Source organism: Pogona vitticeps, chromosome 12 (assembly GCF_051106095.1).
Source record: "Pogona vitticeps strain Pit_001003342236 chromosome 12, PviZW2.1, whole genome shotgun sequence".
NCBI classification, from domain to species: Eukaryota; Metazoa; Chordata; class Lepidosauria; order Squamata; family Agamidae; genus Pogona; species Pogona vitticeps.
Genome location: NC_135794.1, coordinates 25,315,145 through 25,337,356, shown reverse-complemented (window position 1 = coordinate 25,337,356; position 22,212 = coordinate 25,315,145). Strand labels below are relative to the sequence as shown.

Below are 22,212 nucleotides of genomic sequence, written 5' to 3'. Positions count from 1 at the left end.
GAGCAACCCTATTTTAGGCAGAAATGAGGGTCCCCATTCATGCATGCATGCCCTCTATGCTTCGTGCTCATGGCCCTTGCACACCTGAAGAGCCCTCTATAAGGTGTAGGATTTTGGATTATAGGTCATGAACCATGTCTGCACGATGGCCAAAGGGTGTTTCCACCTGGCATAGCAGCTACAACTGGGGCCAACCTGTGCTGTGGCATTAATGGATCAGCGTTGCTTGCAGGCTTTGCCCCACAATAGCCAGAAACCTGATTTCAGTCTATAATTTAGCTCCCTCTTGAAAAGCTTGCTTCCACCAATGAAGGTCTGTACAGACTAGCTCAAGGTTGCCAGGTCAGCCACGTTTTTTCAGGGCCAAAATCCAGTGCCAGGAGAGGAGGTCCTTGTGATGCCACAGGGCAGAGCAGGCAAGGCTTGGTGAGAGAACCGCTCTAGACTCTGTTGTTTGAGGAAATGCCACATAAGGTACTCGGCTCCTTGACTTCCTCCAAATGGCCCATCGCGGTCAAGGACGCACACTTCTCCACTATGCCATCCTTGTGCTGTGGGCTTGTTGGTATCCAGACATTATGTTAGTGCCATACCCAGTTCAAAGGCTTTTGTACCACACCATTGAGAGCCAGGTTGCCAACAGGCAGACCTTAAAACCACCCCAGAGAAAATATTCCAGATTTTTGTTCCTCACTCGCCATCCCCAGAGACCCAAGAAACCTAGACCTTGAGTCTTCAGCTGGCCCCTTCAAGCCTGGGACCCCTCAAGAACAACAATGCCGCCTCCAATGCCATTTCGGCCCTGATCAAGGATGACGTTGCCTGGTGATGATGTTTTCTGCTTCTCTGCAGAGGGTTTGGTGGGCTTTGTCCCCTCTCTGTCATCTTGGTTTCCTCTGTGTTTGCCAACTGGGTTGTGAGAAAAAGCAGCGTTAGCTTTGTGGCAGGAGCCGGCTGGTGTGACACACGGGCGGGATCTCCCCCCCTTCACCTTGAGACACCTCGCAGTTAGGAAGAGGACAAAGCCTGTGTCTCCCTCTAAAGCAATTACTGTCTGGGAAGGCACAACATCTGATAAGAGAAGATTATTCGCAATCTAAACATTGGAGGTCAAATACTGTATTGATGAGGCTTTATTTCCTTAAGTCGTTATTTCACCAGGATGTTCAACATCCTCCATATATGGTGATGCTCCCTTAGAGTAGATGCTCCCTTAGGGCCAACGTTGCTTAGAAAACCGTGTGGCTAATTTCATGTCTACCTTGTGGATCAGGAAACAGCATAGAGTGAATCTGCAGGTGAAATAATATCATCCCACATTTCTTGTAGCAATTCATTAGACTGGCTGGTGTCCTTTTTGTTAATGCCGCTTACTTGCTCTCTCACTCCTTTGCACAAAATTAGCCTATTCTGAGTTTTTTTTTTAAAAAAAGTTGTTGATATTGATGGATGCCGTCCTATATCATGTAATAATTGCCATTCTGATCCTGTAAAGAAACACCAGATATTTTGAGAGGATTGCTTAATGACATCACGCCAAGGCAATTATAAATTACTGTCTATTGAAAATAAGATAGTTTTGCATTACATTAATTTATTGTATTTGGTAATGCATTCCTTTCTTTGCTGCCTCTGCAGGCATAGATCACATTCTAGTTATTTCCTGCAAGGGGTTCATTATCCTGTGCTTAATAACTCAAGAAACCAAGGCATATTAGGAGCAAATATTTGTAATTCGGCAGCATAGCAAATCAGCATATTTCCTTTCTGATAAACACATGGCCTTGGAGAAGACCGAGTAAAAAACATCAATATGCCCATGAATTCACAGCTGGAATATTTGTGTGTGTGTGTGTGTACATTGTCTTCTCCCCTTTACATCAGGAAATGATAGAGCACATTGGGGCCCAAGTGGACCATAGGCTGGCTGGGATACTTCCCGTGATATTGACCTCAATGGGCCAGACCTACTTCCCCTTCTTGTCCCCTGCTAAACATGTTTTGGGGGAAAAACTCACACAAAACCCGCATATTTTGTTTCCTCTGGGGAAGTGGTTTGGCTGGAATTTCACCCAAGTACTTTTGTTTTGATTTTGGAGGTGTTGGGGGTGGTGGGACTCCGTGGTTGGGTCCTTCAGGAAGCTCCACGTGGTCCACAGGCCCCATTTTGCTCATCCCGTCATCCATTTGGGGACATGATTCTCCCCACGGCAGCTTCACTGCTGAACTAGAGGAGGCACTTGCTTGATGTGAGTTTCTTTGAAAAGGGGGACCCTGGGGTCCCAAGTCAAAGGATTTACTGTAGACCAGATGTGCTGGCATAGGCATCCTTCAGTCTCGAGAGACCATGGTAACGTGCTCTGTATCGAGGAGTGTCCTCTCCAGAGCATGAAGCCTGGGTAAAGTAATATGAAGGATAGGCTGTTACCCAAGCAGCAAATCCCCCCTCTCCACGCTGCTGAAATGGTCCAATGGAAAGGCAAGAGCCAATACGACTGGTTCCAGCATCGTCGCAGGAGTTGGCAGAACGACACGGACTGCCTTCGGGACTCCAGCTCTGGATTTTGCTCTAGGTTAACTCCTGAAGCCTTATCCATGAGTGGATATAGCCACAAGGCAGTGGAGGTTTGAAATCGGAGTTTTCCTTCTCCTAGATGGGCTGCCTTCCATGGCTGACCAGCCCCACCTACCCGGCCTGTCTCTAATAGTGCAGATGTGCTACGTGATTGTGTTGTGGGTAGATCTTTCCTTCTGTATCAATGCTCAAGTATTAGTATTAGCTACTCCCAGGACCGGAAGGAGAAATGATCGAGAATGAGTGGCGAAAGCATCTTGCTTCTTAGGGAGACAATGGAGGGTTACCTGGCAAAATGCAGGGCTTTGCTGACATTGGGAGGGAGTTGGTCCGCATGACCCTTACGGTGCCAAAGCAAAGAAGAACGTGCATTTCCTTTATATTCGGGATGCCAACCATTCCTGCTTAGAGCTTTTCTAAGGAGAATGAGAGATGGCAAATTAATTCCGAAACCAAAAGAGCTTCAGGCGATTTCTTTACATTAAAAGAACTCAAAGCTAGTGTTGTCACAATGGCTCCCTGCCAAAGGAGGAGGATGTAGGCAAGCAGTTGAGGAGAAGAGGAAGCTGCAAACGAATGGAAAGTTAATATTGCAAGAGAAACCCCACGGTTGGCAGCATTTGCATAGATACGTAGGGCAGAGAAATGAGTGGGAGGTTATGCATGAATCAGGACTGCTCCGTTCTAGAGTCCTATGGAGACGCTTGGATTCTTGGACACCTAGCAAGAACATAGAGCTGGAAGGGGTTCCTAAGGATCATTTAGCCCACCCCACCAACAAGTCAAGAACCTGAGCATCAACCCATTAGACATACCCAGGGATGAAGATGTTTAAGAGCGGAAAAATGTTGGATCTGAACGAATGAATCTGGCAGTTTGGTTTCTTGTGCTTAAAAAAAAAAAAAAAAGCCAAAACCTCACATTCTTTTCATTGAGAACATGAAGAAATTTGCCAAGTTTCATAAACTGTTGTTGAAAAGGAACTAAAACAAAATTCTTATCCGTTGTCTACTTTTATCACACACATTTCTCAAACGCACAAATAAGGCTTAGGTCATATTTCACTCTTTCTCTCTCCCCCCCTTTTCCATTAAAAAAATGGCTTGAAATTACTCATAACATGATGCCAGGCGTTGGAGGCCCCATCAAACACACTGCAACCCGTGCTGGAATCCAGACGCTTCCACGGCACAAGATTTATGAATCCAAAGCTCTTCAACTGTGCAGTGAAACAGGAAGCCTCGTTCCTGCGCGCAGCAACATGACAGATGGGCTTCTGTTGCCTTCTCAACGATGATTTGAGCTTGTTTAAATGCCGCCAGCAAATGAGCTGTGAAAGCAGAAGCTTTGGGACGCCATTTCTGTGATTGAGATGCCTGCCCGGCGTGTGGCGGTGGTGGAGACTTTCGGAGTCCAAAATTTGCAAATAGCTTCCTTGACCTGGGTTAGAAAACCAGGGGGTGTGTTTTGTAAAGTGAACGGATCATAATGGCCCATTAAAGAACAAGCCACCTCTAAAGGACTTGGCACCCCAGCGGAAGGTGCTAATAATCAACCCCTTGCAAAGGACAGACTAACAGGAGTTGCCCTACAGATGTTTCCTGGGATGGCTGTTTTCCCAGTCCTGCGACTGGCACATGGGCTGGGACTGGAATCTTTTGCTAAAGCAGCTTCCCAACAGTTTTCTTCACCAGCCATGCATGGCAGAAGGATGAAGACGAAGAAGCAGCATCCAGGTTTTGCAATTTACGACGTAGTAATCCTCCCAAGGTACTTTGAGAGATTCTTCAAGGTCTCTGCATGTTTTTAAATTTCCTTTTCATGATTACCATGTTGTTATTTTTTGTTTGTTAGTTGCTTTTGTATTCTGTCTTGGGTCTCAGGAACTGAAGCCAGCCCACTTGGCTGCCGTCGTCATTATATCCTCAAAACAACCCTGTGAGGTCGGCGAAGCCACGTAGACAGGCGATAGGCCTTTGGTAACTCTGTGAGTTCTGTGGTTGAGCAGAGATGTGAACGTGGATCTTCCAAGTCTCAGACCAACCCTCCAATCAGGACGCCACATTAGATCTCTGCAATGTTTTCTTCGCATATGTTAGTGTTTTATAGCACAATCTATTTGTTATATGCATTTCCCTATTTTTACCACTTGAATCTAGTGCTCAAAGGCATGGTATGTAAATATTGTAAGTAAATGTAAACCAATGGCCTGATGAGCCAACGTCTTCCATGAGCACACTAGATCTTGGGTCAAATGAAACAGCAGCCTGTGGTTTTCATGCACAAGTTAAGATTAAGAGAAAGGTAGAGAGACAGCGTGCTGAGTGGCCATGAATGAATGCAGCCAGAGAGGCACCCCTTCTCTCCTCCCTGTCTCCTAGCTTTGATGGAAGACCTCACCTTGGGATGAAATCAGGGGAGCACAGATGATGACAACAGACGCTGGTGATTCAGTCCATAATGGTTAAAAAGAAGAAGAAGAAGAAGAGAGAGAGATTTGAAAGTTCCCTGTTGCCTATGGAACAGAAACATTTATAACCCAGGCATTGTTTAAGTGTGAGATGGAGTCATTAAGCTTTTACTGTTAACTCGCTTTAATAGGGTGCACCTGAAGGGCACGGTTGCAGTGACTCAGAGGAGGAACATGATGCTCCAGTGAGACAGCTCGTTTTTTCTCTCCTTCCTCCTAGGTAGGGGCCATTGCTCAGGGGTAGGAAGATTCCCCCTGTTTTGGAGGCAGATGCTTACAGGTTCAACCCCCAGAACCCCCGCATAAGACAAGAGAAAGTGCCTGCCTGAATCCCTGGGGAACCACGGCTGGCCGTCGGCATTGACAACGTTGGAGTCTGATGCGGTACAAACGAGGTAGCTTCTTCTGTTTGAATTATTTTGACATTTTTCTAAAATCCCCCTTTCCAGGTGGTCAGTGCACCAGGAGGCCTTCTGAGGCCACCCAGACCTTTCAGAGCCCCACCCCCCCATTGGCCATGCTGGCTAAGACTCATGGGGGTTGTAGTCCAGGGCAAACGGAGGGCATGAAGTGGACGACCCTTGCAATACAACATCCATGAAATAAAGAAAACAAGTTGGAGTATAACCAGTGTTCAGATAGTGCCACACATTGATATGTTGCAGTGTGTTCAAGCATAGGAAAGGGGTGGCTCAGCCTTGATCCCATTTGTTTCGTCTAATGTACAGTAAACACACAAACAAGGGAGCCTGCTAGCGAACAGGTGAACTTTCCTTTCAAAAAAAGAGCCTTTGCTTAACTTAGGAAGAAGTTCAGTGAAAACAACAAGACTTCCTTCCTTCCGGTCCAGATCATTAGGACCAGGCTACCAAAACATAGCCAGGTCATGCTGTTGTGTTTATCTGGGGCAGAAGTTAAGGTAGAAGAAATGTGCCAAATTGTGCCTGTATATTTTGGAGTAAAGCTTCAACAACATTTGTGTGTGTGTTGTAAATGGTTTTCCCCCCTCTCTTTTGGGAACTCTCTCTCTCTCTCTCTCTCTAAGAAAAGTGAGAAGCTTCCCACCCATTCTCAGTGGAAGGCCAGAGGTATTTGGTCAAATTTCATATTATTTCCTCTACTCTGCAGGTAGGAACAAGTGTGCATGTCTTTTTAAGAAGGAAAAGAAATCCGTTTCTAAACTTTCACTTGAAAAGTGCACTGTCTGCAGGGAAAAATGATATTGTGATGGTGCCATTGAGACATCTTAATTGCCTAATTATATTACAACATTTCTGGAAAATGTATCCTTTCACAGATAGTAATTAACACGGACAGCCGAGTCACTACATGCCTTGGCAAACACAGAATCTCCTATATTCATTTTATCTAATTTTAATGGTTCTGGGATGACTCAAACTCCACCGAGAGGCCTTAAGAATCATCTTCTTAAATCTGTCCTTTGCAGGACCGCTCTGCGCAGTATAATCCTGATTATTTTACACGTTCAGGCACCACTTGAATCGATCAAATAATCCAGGTGTCAGCTCAGAAAATGGATGTCATATAAACATCTGGTGCCCTGGAGTCAGTATGTTTATGAAATGGCGCAGCTGCAGTCATGCTGCAGATCGCTAATATTGACTCGCCTTTGAAATGGAAGTTTGCTGCTGGGAGTGCCAAAAATATCACCTTTCCCATAAGCTAAGCCATCTGAAGCTTCTGGCCCCTTTGTACCAGAGAGAGGAAGGAAAGCATCCAGGCCTTGCCTTCTGCGGATTTATAGTAGAGAGGAGCTCTTCCTGCTAGTCAATTCCTGTAAATTAAGGCTGAGAAGGAAACCCCATGCGTGGACCCTTCTTTCCCGCATAACTTTGGTTAGAAGGACTTGCATGTCAACAAAGGTTCAGGCTGCACAGAGAGAAACCAGTGTGTAGGGGGTGGCTCTTGAAAGAGATCCACATCAAGAAGAAGAAGAAGAAGAAGAAGAAGAAGAAGAAGAAGAAGAAGAAGAAGAAGAAGAAGAAGAAGAAGACAACTCCCCCGCCCCCACCCCCATCACTAAACTGTTGCTAGTGGCTGTGAAGTGGAACACCTTCCATGCCAGGTGAGTGCTCAGGGAGGGCTCTGCTCCCTCCATGGTCCCATGGAGTCGGGTGGAAGCATGCAGCTAGCTCTGCCGATGCGCCAGGCCCTAGAAAGCCCCACAGCACCACTGCCAGCTGGAGGCCTCTTTCCTTTGGGTTTGGGTCTCTCCAACCCAACGTAGCTATTCTGACAAGGCCTTTTGCTCCACCAGTATTATGCTGGATCTTCTCCAGTTAGTCCAAACCAGAGGCATGCTATGTTTATGGAATCACAAATGGCGTTCCGTGGCCCTTTCAAGAGGAAAATGCCATGTCGTGCTTTATAACTGAAGGAGCGGTTGTGAGGCATTGCGCGTCGGCTTAAGCGTAATCCGCAATTGAGTATTCAAGGCACAAAGGGCTTCCTCCCAAGAAAGTGACTTGTCGATTGCAGGATACGACTCCTTCAGCTGACTGATGGCCCAACACTTTCAAGGGTTTTTTTTTTTACTACCCTACTTCCATGAGGATCACATTAAAAGTTTATCTACTTGCACAAAACTTTAATTACTTAGCATTTGAATGAATTATCATTGGTGAGTGTCAAGCATGCCTGGCTTAAGGAAATGTAATCAATCACATCAGCATGTTACTTTCTCTGCCACATGCACAACAATACTTTGTTCTTAATTACATCCAGATCTGCAGCATGGAAAATTAATGACTGAGGGATTAGAGCCACTATAAATACACAGAAGATCTGATTGGCATACAGGGTTGACGATCTTCCTACTTGAACATAATTTAAGATTTATTATAGCGATGTCATGATAATGTGTTTAACATTAATTCATGTCATTGGTAATGCTAATTGTAAACAGAGGGATGAAGCAGCGATTTGGGGAAAGAGCTAATGAAACTCCTTGAGAAAGACTGGTCCTCTCGTGGCCACCGAGACTCATGGAGTTGGACAGCAGTGGTCAACCATCCCTTGAAAAGCTCATGTACCTTGAAATCCTACCACGGTCAACTAAAATACAGCTATGGTTCTCTTTATCTTTATAAATTCTTCACTCACGTTATCAGAAGCATTCTTCTACTTTACTTTTTTTAAAAAAAATCAGTTTAATCTAATCATGATGAGGCCTCAGTATAAGGCACAATGTTGTGTCTTGCTCACTGCGGCTCTTTTTTCTACTTTTCCCTGTCACTGTGCTCCCTCTGTGTCCCTTGTGAGCAGAGAACAAAGCAGGCAGTCTTTCAAAAAACAAAACAAAACAAAAGACCCCAAGATTTCTTTGAAAATTGGGACCGGGGAAACAAAAACAGGTGCCCTGGAAGATATGGATATCGACTCCTTCCATGTCAGCAAGCGAAGCACGTCTCTTGATATTCATGGCTAGATGGCGGTTGAGACAGTAGCATCGCAATCTTGCCATTCATATCCTTGCTTATTTCGGAAGCACCCAAAATAAAGAGGGAGTAGGAAATTAATTTTTACTGGCTTAAGGCAATCAGTTGTAAATGTGGCGGCAGGGGACGGAAAGGTTACAAGTGCCGAGGAGGAGAATAAATATAATCTTAGAAGGATTTCATACCCAAACAAAATGGAGTGTGTCACATTAACAGATCTTGGCTTGTATGTTTTATTTCTAAATAGATTTTGGACCAGAAACAGTGCTGATTCACCATGTATGACAATAAGTCACCATACAATGCTAAGAATATTGGGAATTTCGCAGTGCTGGGGGCCAGATTCATCCAGCCCATGAAAGAATTCCTTGGGACTAAGGGCCCACCACCATCTACCCAGGTACTTACCTTAAGGTGTCATGAGTCCCCGCACCATTCTGGTGTATGTGCTGGTCAGCTCACTGATGTCAGTGGTCCCCAGCCTTGGGTAACCCAGATGTTCTTGGACTTCAACTCCCAGAAACTCCAGCCAGCCCATGTGGCAGTGAAGGCTTCTGGGAACTGCAGCCCAAGAACACCCGGGTGACCCAAGGATGAGCATCACTGACTTACAGTGATGCCAAAACTGGGCTTGTCAGATCATCAGCTTCTCAGTCCTGCAGAATCTGGGGCCAAAGTCTGCGACTGGGTGTACTAAGATAAGCCAAGTGGCTATCACTATAGAAGAAAACAGCCACATTGCAAATGAGATAAAAAGCGAAAGCGAATCCCCAGGTACTGGGAATCGTTTCCATTCCTGCCCTTCTTTCACCTTTCTCTCCAACTCATGGGGCTCCTTCTTCCCTTGATTGATGGATCAACTGTTGATCTGCCCCAGGTTGCTTTCCGACAACACCCCTGTTTGTTCCTAGTCTGTGTATCTGACCCAGAGGGCCTTGGTTAGAGAAATGACCATGATTTGAGCTCTGATGTTCCTTTGGCTTGCTCCCGGGACACTAGCTAGCGTCTCTTCTGTGTATCTGCTTGGCGCAGCTCTGGATCTCTTCCTCTGAGCTGGCCGGCCCTTCCTGCTCGAAACAGGATATTTAACAGCTTTCGTCATGAAGGGCTTTGCTTGAGCTCTTGAACTGTTGAAGAACTCTGGAGGAAGTCATAGCTTGGGTGGAAAGAGACCTTGAGCGGGGAGGGGGGTCTTCTCCCAGGCGGTTTCTGCTCTATGCTTTTGCTGCAGCTTCCATTTCATCAAAGTGTTATTATTCTTAGCCATCACCCCCAACCACAACGCAGAGATCAATACTTGATCAAGCCACGTGTGTTATATGGAGCTGCTCCAGACTTGCCCGCTGGAGAAACATGATTGAAGAATTGCTGCCTTTTTTTCTCTTTTTTTGCAATTGAGCTTACACTTTGCAGAAGCATATGGCACAGCAGGTAGCCATTCCTTTCACACAAAATAAAAATTCAATGGAATGAAAAGCACAGCTGTAAACAACTCATGGCTGGCTGGAGTGGGGAGGGGAGGGGATATGTCAGGATTACTGTGGACCTTATCAGGGAAGAACATGGCAATGGCTGGTCCATGGAGAGCTGAGGTGGAACTGATGTGGCTGGCAGGCCACACATACATGGCCCACAACTTTTGTGGCCTTGTGGATTTCCCTGGGTTGATGGCTACATTCTGATCCCCCCCTTTTTGTGATGGAGGAGTCTCAGAAACTCTGTATATCCTAACTGGGGCTTCTGGGAACTGAAGTCCACAGCACCAGGAGGTCAAAGATTGAGAACGGTTAATGTAAAGGATTGTGAGGGGGCTTGTCCTTATTGAGGCTGTTGCAGGAATTTTGAGAAACCACACATTCAGAATTGGGCCTCTGTCTCAGATCTGCCCCATCCCAATCACCTGTCCAGCCCCCAAAGCTGGCTAGGAAGATGGAAGGAATGAGCTATGAAAAAAGAAAAAGAAAATGCTAGTAAAACAATGATTCATTTTTTCTGTTCGGAGAGGTAGGGATGCATTACATTAAGTATCTAAGTTCCTAAGCAACAACTTCACTTCTTTTGCAGTTTAACATTACATTGTTAGAATTACTTCTCCAGTTACTGTTGTGGCTTTTATTAAATAGTGAAGGAGGAAAATCATCTGGTTCAAGCGCTGGCTCATGCTGCTCCTTCATCCTCTTTTGAGAGCATTGAGGCAGCAACAATATGGGGAAGAAGAGAGCTTTTGGCATCATGGGGGCAGTGGCTTGTGGTATCCAGGTAGGTCTCCCATCCCGACTCTTACTTCAGGTAATTCAGATTCTGTTTAGAGCTGTTCTGGGGAAATCTCCTTTGGGGATACAATTCAGCACCACAGACAGCTCCTTCACAATTGAAATGAAAACCCAGAGTAGCTCCACAATATATTCAGAGTCAGCAGCTCCCATTGACCCGGTCCAGACCTGTTTAGGTCCAGTAAGGTGGCTGCATCATAAATCCTTCCCTAAGCCTTTACCTGGTTGTCTTTCCCTACTCGGGTTGGGGGTGTTTTGTTTCCAGAGCATTCCTGCGCTGTTAATTGTATTGGCAGAAATCCTACTCAAATTGTCTCTTATTTATAACCTCATCTTGCTAAATGCACTTCCTTTGGCTGCCCTGTGCAACACCTAAACCAGCAGCAAGTTACCACCTTTGAAGCTCCATGTGTGTGCAGAACTTTGCATGAGATATTGGAAGGAGATGGTGTGGTTTTTCCACCCTGTAGGAAGGACCAAGTGCAACAGATTATTATATTTCCTCTTCTGCGATGTAGAGCCATGATAGACCTGTTGCCAGTGATGGAACACCAAGGAAAGGGTTGCCAACACTTCTAAGGCAACATATGTGCCTTTTCCATCCAGAAAGTTGGTATTAGCTCATTAGCAGTCCTTCACAGCTGAAAGAACACAGGGAACCTGAGTGAAGCATGTCATCCCAGGGGGCTAATTTCCCTCCCACTAATTGGTGATGGAAACAAACAGGAAGAGGGTCGGCCCATTTTAAATTAGGAATGCAGCCCCACTGAGGAGAAAAAGACACTGAGGAGCAAATCAGCATCACTTGTGCCCAATCAGTAAAGCTTTGAAGCATGGGGCTAAAACTTCAGAGATTTCCAGAGAAGATCACCACAACTCTGGCAAGCTTTCCACGGGCCTTGTTAACACAGGCCACCACAGCAAGGGGCGTCATGCATTTTTGCCTCTCCAAATTCTTCTTAGGGTGTTCAAGACAGTTTTACGGAAAAGAGAAGCTTGACTTCTCTTTGTTGATGTTGGTTGCCATTTGCCCAGCTGGCTGAACTGCACATTCAACATCGCCACCTTTCAGAAGTATACTTTTTCTAAGCAGGGGGTGTGAATGAGTTTCAGTTGATGGACACAACTCATCGAAAACTCTGTCCATGAAAGTTAGCTCCACAATATTCAAAGAGCTTCTCTCCAAAGGAACTGCTATTTAAATCATGCCTTAAATGCAACATGGTTCAAATTAGAAACCTGCTTTGTAATTTTGCACCTGTATGCAATGTGGATGGGGAAGTTGTTGTTGGTCTTTCCTTCCAGTGATGTCATTCAGACGGTGCTAGTGGCCATTCTAATGAGGTGGATTCTAAATAAAAAACAAAACTATTGTTCTTGTATCAATGCTTTCTTCTTTCAATACAGCTAGAGGCTTCAAAACGTCCTGAGTACAAATACAGCCCTGATAGAGTGGCTGAGATGGACGAAAGGTCCTCTCCATCAAGCAGGTGCACTGATGAGTATCGAGATGAAGACCACGGAGGCTTGGAAGTGGATTCCACTTGCCATCCCTCCCTCCTACCTTTTCATCTCTTGGGTGGGAGGTTGTTTTTATGATCTGCACCTGCGGCCTGCAGACCGTCAGCTGAAGGGCATTGTGGGGAAACGGCCTTTTGAGATTAAAGCTGAGGCCGATAGTTGTGGTTTCTCTTTGTTCTCTCCTGTGAACTCTCTGCGATGTTGTTTTCTTTTCTTCCACTCCTCGGAACATTGCCTCGGCATGTTCATTGGCTTAGATTATTGGTTATCTGCAACATCCCTTTGATGCTTCGTTCTGAGGCGTGTTACTCATGGAAAAGAGAGAGAACCTATTTTTTTTTAAAAAAACACCACTTTTCTTCCATCCTAGAGGATCAAACTCTACAACAGCTGGACTTGTGCACAAAAGCATTCTGACTCACCTCTCCTTCTCTCCGTCAGGTCTGTCCTGAAGGACATTGCAAGACGGTTCGAGAAATAAAAATAAAAGAGATGGATGCCAAAGAGAGGAGAAATAGAGGTTGTGAAAAGGTGCCACATGGAAACCAAGCATTTGATGTGTTTGGTTCCTCTCTATAATAGGAAAGCCTTGCAAATGTGGAGAAAAGCAGGTTTGTGAAGTGCCTAATTTCCACATGGTCATTTTAGAAGTCAGAAAAGTTACTTTTTGGACTGCAGCCCACAAAATCTCACAGCCAGCATGATTATTTTCCCCAAAACACACACACACACCAAAAAAACTAACCCCCAAATACAAAAAACCCAAGAAACCAAAACAACAACTTTAAGAAGCTCCAGATTGTTTCATTTTCCTGTCCCAACTCTCTCCTGCTTTTCTTAATTCCCATGATTTAGCATTTTTCTTGATATTTTCTTTCAAGTGAGACAATGCCTGCACTTGATCAGGTCACCTCCCTGCCTCCAACTGACATAACATAGGACATGTTTTTGTCTAGCCTCTGAGAATTTAAGGGAAAGTCAACAGCCCGGTAGGAACATCGTGTCCCATGAGCCCAGCTTTGATCTAGATTCAATGCCTCAGAGGCAGAGGAGTTACTGGAGGAGTCCTCTACCCTAGATCCCACCCCAGACCCTGCAAAACCTGATAGTAAGAGAGGCTCGATTCTCCACCGCTGGCCAGCTTATTCAGCAGGAATCGCACTGGGTCCAGTGCAAGGACAGTCACCAAAGGGGTGTACCAAGGAAAAATTTAGCAGCCCTGCTGGGTTTTTCACCGACCCTCACCATCCTTGTTCCAACATGTTTCCATAGTCAGCTACATGATCCACCCCACTCTAAAACGTAGTGTGTATTTTGGGATACCTTTTTTAAAAAAAAATCCAAAATTTTTGCACATTTTTCCAAAATGTAGACCTTTTTGCACAGGTTTTTCCCCCCAACTGCACGTACTTTTGCACTGACTGAATCATCTACTCAGGTTTACCTTTCCCCCCCAGTTCTGTATATTGATGAAAACTCTGTGTTTCTTTCCCTCCTGAAACGCAAGACAAGTCTTGAATTACAATGGCTTTTGAGATTGTTCCACCAGCAGCCGTGGAAGATGTGGAGCAAGCATCTGGGGTAAAGTAAGACTAGCAAAGGTTTTCCCTGTTCCTCGGTGGAGGGGAAGCACCTCCACTGATAGATTAATAGGGAAAAGCTTGAACTGATTGAGACATGAAAAGCCATTTTAATTGATTGGGCTCCACATTCACAATATGCTTGATTACCTTTTTTTTTTTTTTTTTTTGAAAGTAATCATTTTTTGGCTTGGTGCTTCTGCAGTTTGCAGAATGGAAGAAGGAAATGTTATGTCTGGACCTTCCTTTTAACATCCAGCAGTAGCTTTGTTTATGAAATTGTTTTCCTGCAATATTTCAAAGGGAAGTCTATCTGGCAGCCTCAGTAATATGCAAAATTATTTAAATTGAATTCATTAATCAGTTCAAAGGCAGGTGCTTGATAAACTAAACATTCTTTAGTGTGTTTGCAACCCTATTATTTCATTTGTTCTTGGCATAAGGTATTACAAAAAATAAATTAGTCATACAAGTTGAAAGCAGACAAAATGCATATTATTAGCACCAGCCTGAACAGAAAACACAAGAAATGCTTTATATAACACAGTCAACAGATTGTCAAATATTCTTTGATTTTGCAAAAAAAAAAATTAAAACTGACGAAAATGTCATTTTTTTCACATGCTATCTTAGAAACGTATATATATTTTCCCTCTTCTCAGCAAGCTTGTGGAACTTTAAAAATTCATCTGTGCAAAAGGGAATAAGAGTTATATTTTTCAGAAAGTCACTCAGAATTGCAGGTTGCCTTTCAAGCCTGACTTTCAAGGTACCTTAAACTATTATGTTTGTCATGAAGGTGAAATCTCTCTTTACCTATGAAGAAGATGAGGAGGGAACCTTTTCAAATAAGGATACTTCTAAGGGCTGAATCCTAGTGTGTAGGTGAAATCTGGAAAGAGTGATGGCATCATAGGCAGTGGGTTAGTGGGTGATTTTCAAAACTTCCTACTTCTGTCCTGTGGCTTTTCTGACTTTCACATACTGTCTTCCGTTGTGTGGGAGCTGTGGGAGGGAGGGAGAAAGTCTTTAAATGTTGAACATCACTGCCAACGGACATTACTGTCAAGAGGAGATTTTATATAATTAAAGGCTTCCTCCTTCTCTTTCATACATTGGGTAATCCCATACTTGTTGACTCTGACAAGAAATCAAGCCTTCTTGGTCATGGCACCTTCCCTGTGGCATGGGGGTCCCATCAGAGCTTTGCCAAGCCTCCTCCCTCCCAACTCTCAAGAGAACGTTGAAGACTTTACTTTTTAAAGAGTCTTTCAAGGACACCCCTGAATTTTCTATGTATCTAAGTTGCCTGGTTTTGCCATCTTTTAGGTTTTAGGTGAGAAAGATCTTGATTGTTGGTTAATTCACAGTTAATTTTGTAATGCTTTCCCTGTGGTGCTGGGTTGTTGGGCTTTGTTTCCCTATTGTCAACCGCCCAGAGTAGAGCTTGTCACTATATGAGAAATCTGATGTAGCCATTCTGATCCTTTCTTTCCTTTCCTTTCCTCTCTCCCTCCCTCCCTTTTTGTTGCAGGCTATGCTGAGACGCACAACGGGGCACTTTGCTGTTCATAATAAGATGAGGCGAGAGGTTAAAATAAATGAGTTTTCTCGTCGGGAAAGATGAACAGACATTCAGAGAATCAGAACCAAACACGACACTCAGGATGGCTTGGAGGTGGGATGGAGTTATCTACAATCAAAGAATGACTTTGCTGCCAACGGTGGATGCCGTGGGAGAATAATGAATTATATGCTTCTCAGCAATCTTTAAGGGGCGGGGAAAAAAGGCTTGGGCCAATACTTTCCACTGTCTCCCTCACAACTCCCGTGACACTTTCATCCTTCATTGCCTACCTCATGGCTCGCTCTATCAGCCGTACAACCAATATGGGGGAAAGATTGCTTTCACCTTTGAAAGGTGCAGAGGCAAAGTTTTGTTCGTGGCAACAGGTTCCACCTCCTCCTCCTCCCTCCTCCAATCTTCAACTGTTTCTGTTCCCCATCCCTGCCAATCTGTTCAATTCAAATTCAATGTCTTATTTCAGAATGCACAGATGGCAAAGGAATATGGCAGCCTCACCTGTTTATCTAAAATTAAACAAACACGTTTGAGAAATTCATTTGCCCGAAGTAATAGAATATAATCCCAAGAAGATAAATATTATTCTGCTTAGATAACCAAGCTGGGCATGCTATGTTTCCAAACTAGTTTATCAATGCAGAATTCATCAACCTTTGCCATGTCCCCCGCTGTTGGCATGCCAAGCCAAATGGAAAGCTGTATATTGACGCACATCTTGTCCTACTTAATCATATTAGTTTATTTTTTTAAAAAAACCTGATCTATCTATCATCAAACCCATACCAATGTTTAGTCATTTAAAATGTGTTCTTCATTAATACGAGATTCTGGTAGCATGACATAATTATATTTGCAGCTGTACTGGTATATATTTCTTTTGTGCTGGGGGAGGAAGTCATTATGCATGTCAGTGATGGAATTGATTGCATTGTCAGCTGAAGCTGCTTCTGCTTTGCATCATTTACAAGAAAGGCAGGGGGCTTTTAATCAGTCTACGTAGCTGTCGCTTGTAGAATAATATTCAGTTAATTGCAATTTTACTCCTTAGTTACATTGATATTAAAAAAAAGGGAGTGTGATGCAAAAAACCCATCCACTGCAACAGTGAGCAAGCGCTAATTGGAAACAAGCCCATTTGCTCTGTTGTAGCCTTGCAGACTCTCAAGGAGTAAAGGTGGCCGAAGGTGTTGAGAACTGAAGAAGGGACATCTAAAGGCACTAACAAGCTACTAAAAATGGTAGAAGCAGCTAGTATCGGAAGCATGGGTGAGGGAGGCAAATTCCATTTAGGTTATGACTCAGAAACACACGAGAAGGTTATGCTTGTCTGGTGAGCCTCCCCCTCACTGTTCTATGAGAGGACTTGCTCAGGGACTTTTGAGATGTTATCAAAGGTGAAGCCCAAGCTGGGCTTTGTTGGCCATTGAGCCTCAGGAACGGAGGTCCTGGAGGGGGTCTCTCTCAGGCACTATATTAAAGCAAAGAGTAATAACCTCAAGGCCTTCTCGCCCAAGCGCTCACCGCATCCGTCATGTCTCTTTATTATCTTATTGGTCTTACAGAAGAAGAACTCTCAATCAAGAGGCTGACAAGGCACTTCTCTTGACAGCATTGATCCAAAACAATTCCTGGAGCGGCAAGTCCCACAAATTGGAGAAGAAGAGACAAAAGAGCACCAGGGGGATTGAGTTTTGGTGGTGCAAGTGTGTGTGTGTGTGTGTGTGTGTGTGTGTGTGTGTGTGTGTGTGTGTGTGTGTGAGTGAGTGAGAGAGAGAGAGAGAGAGAGAGAGAGAGAGAGAGAAAGAGAGAGACTGTTGTTGATTTGCATTCACATTTTTCTTGGTTGTATTATTATGGCTGTGAGGTGCTTTACTCAATTATAACAGTGCTAGCTGCTTGAAGCACTTGGCTCTTTTTTTTAAAAAAAAGTGAGACTAATCAGAAATAATAATAATAATGTGACATCAAGTTAGATTTGACTTACCCCGACCCTTTCCAGAGTTTTCTAGGTAGAGAGTAATCAGCCGTGGTTTCCCACTCCTTTCTTTTCGGAGGGTGCTCTGGAACCACCCTACGGCTTGCCTGAGGCCATCAAGACTGGCTGTCATCCATGGAGGCCGAAGGAGGACCCAAACTCCCAGTCTCTGGCTCCAGAGCCTTGATACCTCTTTCATTGAGCTGAATAAATATACTGTACTGTCCAGGCTCCACCAAGGCAGTATATCAGTCGAACAGTCTTATTTGTTCACTTGCATTTCAGATGGCCACAGACGGGTCCTTAATGCATAAACCCTTGGCCCGATCCCATGAATTTTAGGGCCCGCGTGGGTCATAACTGTCGGTGACACCAGAAATCAACTTTGAAAAATAAGGAAGCAAAAACTGAGCAAGGAGGAAAGTATAGTTCCTAATTTTGCTCAGTGGGACACAGCTGCCCGTCTGTTGAGGTCTTTGAAGTCCCAAGCTTGCCATAGAGGGCCCCTGATTTATTCCTGGAGTGAATGGCAAAGCATTGCAGGCGGTGTCTAGCGGAGGCACAGTATAAACCTTTTCCTCACAGCAGTTCTCGTGTGCTTAGACTACAAAGTAAGCAAAAAAAAAAGCAATGCCAGGCCCTGGAAGGAAAGAAAACCATCTCTCTGAAGAGAAGCCTCCAAAGACATTTCTCAGATGGATTCTCAGTTCTTCATGGTCTTTACTTTGTGAGCCCAAAGAGCAATATTTTCAAAACTAATCTGGTATTTGAAGAAAAGATTTAAAAAATTGTGACCGGAGGAATGTAACCGTAAGGTGCATGGAGAAATGGGCAAGCAATATTTTCACTTTCTCTCTTTGTCAGAAAGCGAGGGAAAGGGACAGGAAAGGGCAGCTTCCCTGGGCGAGCTGAAATGGCTTAAAACCCTGGGGTGCCATTGATTCTGAAACCAATATCCCGATGGAGCCCAGAGCGCAGAAATTACTGCCACAAGACAAACGCTCCCTGTGTAAAATTGGGAAGTCAAGAGAAGTCTCTCGCTGGTGAATTGTGGGTGGAAGAGTCAGAGGGGAGCGATTCTGAAGACTTCCTTCTAGAAAAGAAGCCTGCAGTTCTTTCAGAGTCATGGGGGTGTAAACTTTGCAGGGGCTGCTCAAAGAAGTAACACACAAGAAAACCTAAAGGGTGTAGCTGTCAGGGAGCATCTACCTGGGGGATGAAGGAAGAGGTTCTATCCTGTGTCAAGGTGGGTCTCTCTTCTATGGTCCCATGAAGATGGTTCTCTACTACACAACGTGGCACATAGTCCACAATAACTGAGTGTACAGGTCATGTTGTACTTGGGTTGTATTGTACATTGTTCTGCAGATGTGTCCAGATAGCTGGTGCAAAGACCATTCTTGTAAAACCATCCCCACAAGAGAACACGTGTGAACTTGGCAACTAAGACATTGGAATGGAAGAACCCAGCAGTTTCTCTTCTGATTTTGTTGTCTACAGAGAAGCTGTTTGAGCTGAAGTCTGGGAGGAACAGACAGATGTCCTTGAGGTTCTTTGGACACAGTGACCTCGAGATGACTCTGAGAAGTTCTGCTTGGAGTAGGGGTTCCCAGCTTTGGGTCTCCAGATGTTCTAGGACAGCAACTCCCAGAAATCCTGGCCAGCACAGAGCTAGTGAGGAAGGCTTCTGGGAATTTTAGAAAATCAGATCAACTTCACAAGGACTGCATGATCTGACGCATCCCTGTGTTTACCCAGATTTAATGCCATTTAGTTCAACTTCCTATAATTTAGACTTCAATCCTACCCTGCTCATAATACATGTAGATGGGCACAATTCCCTCATCTCGGAGTTAATACTGAATGCTCCATTGATCTTTTAGGCATAATCGTTATTGTGTCTTATAAAGCAGTCCATCTCCGTGTTCATTTGAATTTATGATTATAAGATGAAAGCGTATTTGGTGGCAGAATTCCCAGAACAAGGGCATCTTGGATAATAGAATTCCGCAGCCAATGTGAGCAGCACTGACAAATTTGCTGTTTTTCATGTAAATATTCATAAGAATATTCTCTGTTTACATCATTATGCAGTATATATGCAGCGTATATTGTATTTCATCCCCACAGGCCTTTTGGAACAAATACGGATGAAATGCATGATGATGGTTTATTGTGGCTGAAATGAGTGAAATGCCCACATCTTTTCAGTTTTCCACAGACCGACAGCGGGAAGGACTTTGATAACGTATCTTTTATCCGATTTACAGACTTCTGTGGAAGTGTGTTTAACCATCCAATTAAGTGACAAATTGCTGGGTGCTGGTTACAAAGTCTCTTTCTTTGAGAGGGAAAACCCACCTGGCTGCTGTAGGACCCCCCCCCCCACATCTGTTGGTCACCCTGCCTGTTGCAATACTTTTTATGGGGGGGGGCAGGTGGAGAAGGATTGCCATAACATAAAATGTGGAGTTATTTTATTTATTTACAAGATTTTTAGCCACACCAATGGTCTCTGATATGATCAGCACCATGACAGCTGCTTTGAGTCCCTCTATTGGGAGAAAGGTGGCCTATAAATCAAATCAAATTAAATTAATCAATAGAAAATGATCATAAAGGAATGAAGCATGAAGTAAAAGACTGAACTGGAACCACAGTTTATTTAATTAACAGAACAGATCAAAACAAGGAGGTCTGTATGGCCCACTTCATGGTCTACTAGGAAAACTACCTGATGGTTCTTCAAACATAACAGGGGGAAAGGCCGATAGGTAGTCCATCCCTTCTCCTAAAAGACACAACTTTCCAGGTGAGGAAACCAACTTTCTTAACCAACCATCTCTGAGCTCCACAACAAGAGACAAATTAGCCCCAAAGACCATTTCCCCAGAGGGTCCCATTGTCTCCAGGTGTGGACTGCAAAGCATCCCGTCCCTCTTTCAAGGTGCTCAAATGGTCTCATAAGAGGACCAGTGATGGGAAAGTTACTTATCTGGATGGGAACTCTCTCAGAGTTCTCCGAAGGGTGGGTTGTTGTTTTTTTGTCAGAGTAGTGGTCCAGAATTATAAAAATGGAACATTCCTCAGGCCTAGAGAGGAGACCATAAAAGGGTGAGACCAAAGGCTGGGGGCTACGCTATGAACCTTTCCCCCCCCCTTCTAATCTACTTCGTAATTCCCTCTGGGAGCAAAACTCCAGCAGATCACTCCACAACATGACTCAACACTTGAACTGTGTGTTATTCCTCCGGTGCCATTTTCAGGGGTCACCTCTTTGCAACCATAAAAGTAGCTAACACCGTCCCTTGCTAACCCTAATGCCACGTGCTGGTTGTCCCCTAGTGGTTCTTGTCATTTTCCTCCTTGTTCCTCCTTGACACCACCGTGGATACCATCTTTGCATTCATATTCTCCCCTGACCAGTATTCAGAGGTACGGTGAATGAATCTGAAAGCCTCGGTAAATTGCTTTCAAGCTATAATTAATATTCTTAATTTTCATAAATGTCAACCCAAACTCAGGGGAAGCAGAGAAGAAGAAGCCCACAGCACTGTCAAGAGAAAGAACAAGCGGATGGAGACTCTCTGATGGATACAGGGAGGAGAGACCACGAGACAAGCACTGGTATCTCCAGGAAAAAGTCTTGCCCAGAACGCTGGAGGCCCGTGGGTGCCTGAGCCTAGACAAGACAGGACAAGACAAACAAAGGGTCGGATGCACAACAAGGAAGCCTCCCGCATGCTAAGTCATAGATTCTGCCCATCAGAGAGGACAGCATTGAGCCCAGCGGACCCATGAGTTGACTCAGTCTGAGGCAGCTTTCTACGTTCCTCAAGGGAAAAAGATGCAGGGGTAGGAAGCATGCGGCCGGTCTCTGCAGAAATCTCACAAAAACGTTTTAGCAAAGCAATGGGACTAACGGACCTGTTTGCAGACTGTTTGTTGCCATAACTGGTCATCAAACACTTGGCTGCCAGTTCATTATCACAATAGCAAGATAAGCAAGCACAGTAAATCAATGCAAGTTTGCTTTTTAATATGGAGGTGGGGGGGGAGAGAGAACCACCCTGCACCATCTCTCCATTTCTGCAGTGTCACTCTGTCTCTTGTTTCAGTTAAGTCGGCTCTGGCTGTGCTAAGCGTTCATTTGGTAGATGTGTCAGCTGGCAGCCGGTGGAGGCTTTCAAAGGTCAGGCTGGGAAGAGCCGGCCTAAACAGCGTTGTTGTTGCTGTTGTTGTTGTTGTTGTTGTTGCTGCTGCTGCTGCTGCTGCTTAATAAGCCAAACAGGGTGTTTGTTGTTACCCGAGGGGTGTCCTCAAGGAAGTCATGGGCCATGGCAGCAGTTGGCTGCCTGCGAGGCTTTTCCGAGCTGCAAAGAGAAAGTGGAGGCGCTCCCCAGAAGCAGCTATTTGATTATCCTTCTTATTGTCACCAACAACCTCCCCCACCTTCCGATGCCTCCTTCCAAAGGACTGGTCAGCTCCCTGTAGAGAGGGTGAGGATTTAATTTCAGTTTGCTTTAACAAGGCTTTGCCAGAATGCAGAACAACAAGCTCAAGGAACGGATGCTTGCCTTTCCGTGGGAAAATCCCACCACCCCCTGTTGTGTTGTGGTGGCTTGGTGGTACTTTCCCTTTGGGAGAGGGCTGTCCCTACTGCAGGGGCCGGGGGCATTAGAGGTGGTCTGGGGAGCCTTGGGGGCTGAGGCTGCCGGGAGTGCACGAGGTCCAGAGGTGATGCTTTGCACACCCCTGGCTCACAAGGCGGTCCA

At 44.8% G+C, this 22,212-nt stretch overlaps 1 long non-coding RNA gene across 1 annotated transcript in view; it reads right to left on the bottom strand.

The window, feature by feature from the left end:
- The window catches only part of LOC144584610 (uncharacterized), a 44,966-nt gene extending 23,085 nt beyond the window's left edge, over positions 1 to 21,881 (bottom strand). Inside the window, exon 1 of the long non-coding RNA XR_013538984.1 lies at positions 17,447 to 21,881. This is a non-coding gene — a long non-coding RNA (uncharacterized LOC144584610). The remainder of the gene's footprint in view (positions 1 to 17,446) is intronic.
- Between the last annotated feature and the right edge of the window lie 331 nt (positions 21,882 to 22,212).